Source organism: Nanorana parkeri, unplaced genomic scaffold (genome assembly GCF_000935625.1).
Source record: "Nanorana parkeri isolate BGI_ZX_2015 unplaced genomic scaffold, ASM93562v1 scaffold1586, whole genome shotgun sequence".
Lineage (NCBI taxonomy): Eukaryota > Metazoa > Chordata > Amphibia > Anura > Dicroglossidae > Nanorana > Nanorana parkeri.
In genome coordinates, this window is record NW_017307854.1 from 44,482 (window position 1) to 46,041 (window position 1,560).

Sequence of the window (1,560 nt, forward strand, 5' to 3'; positions counted from 1 at the left end):
CCCTCCCCGGGATGTCTGCTGGAAAAAAACAAAACAAAAAACAAAACTGGGACCGTAATATACAGGGGTACAGGTACTCCTAGAATGAGATCCTAATAGGTTGGACTTGATGGACGTATGTCTTTATTCAACCTCAAATACTATGTAACTATGTAACTTACCTTTCCCCTCCTGCAGCTGTGCTCTGCTCCTGCCTTCTCTTCGGAGCTTCTGCCGGGGAATAAAAAAGCTCAGCCCCCTTCAAAATTCTTCCTGCACGGACATACTCAGGAAGGTACTGGATGTACCCCCCTGATGGCGGCCCTGGGGATTCAGAGTTTTAGCCGCGACCCCCCCTATTCACTTGCGTGACCCCATATGGGGTCGCGACCCACACTTTAAGAAGCCCTGATTTAGTTCAAGTCAGCTGGAATTTAGCTTCCATTGTATCAACTTTACAAAACTCGTCCACCATCCAAATTGTCCGATGGTGTGTATTTCTCTATTGCCATGGTTACAATAAACCTGACCTGGCCTAAGGTGGCAATGTGTGTTAGTCTTCAGATTGATCCCTGTGTCCCTCTGGAGCCTCCTTGGATCACAGGCCCTTTACATGGGACCCTGACTGCTGTCAATGTCAAGATTAAGTAGTGTCCATCCAGGAGATACGGTATGCCATTGTCAAGTGCCAGAGCCTCTGTTGCCCAAGAGCAGGAGGGGAAAGGGCTTAAAGGAGAACTATGAGGCAAGTGATTTTCACTCACCTCATAGTTCTAGCCGACCTGTGACAATGAGACTGTCACAGGTCGGCTCAGTAGATCGGGAGGTGAGCGAACACATACCGGCGTTCGCTCACCTCTCGATCCTGTCACGGCTCTCTGCCGTGATAGGGGAGGGGCTGGATTCCCCCCGCTCCGCTCCGCCAGCGCTGACTGGCGGAACGGACGGGGGAGGGGGCGGGTACAGCTGGCTCTGCTTCTAGATAGGCAGAGCCGGCTGTCAGTCACGCAGCTGGGCGGATCCCGGCACAATTGCTCGCGGTATACTGCAGCTGCTCGCGGTATACTGCGGCGTCTCAGTATAAAGCGAGCTACAGCTCGCTGTACCCTGAGCCTAGGGTGACGGGAGGACGCTAGTTTGTGTCCTCCCGTTACCCTAAGGAGAACTATGGGGAAAAGACTTAACCCCATAGTTCTCCTTTAATGTTCACTTAAACAGATGTTATGGCTCCATGTATGGACCTAGGATCCAAAGGACTGCAGGGATAAAGTGATCAATTTGAAGACTAACATTGGTACATGAAAGCCCCCACACATCAGGAATTTTGTTACCTTAGAAACCCTTTAGACCAGCCCAGGACCCCTTTAAGACATTGGATCTTGTGCACACTGGCTTTAGCTTTAAGCAGGTTTCTTGAAGTCCTTAAGGCACCCTTTAGTGCCTGTCTAGCAGTGTTGAATAGAGTTGGGCAAATGATGGAATTGATCCCATTGAGTGGAACCATTTATTTCTCTCTCCAGCCCAACATTGACAACAAATTGTAAAAATACTTTTCTGCAATAGGAAAAAATAATGGCCAAC

The 1,560-nt window shown here is 49.6% G+C and overlaps 1 protein-coding gene across 1 annotated transcript in view; it reads left to right on the top strand.

Annotated features, from left to right (window-relative positions):
- Positions 1-1,560, top strand: part of NPHS1 (NPHS1, nephrin) — a 32,167-nt gene that overhangs the window by 10,143 nt on the left and 20,464 nt on the right. The window lies entirely within an intron of this gene.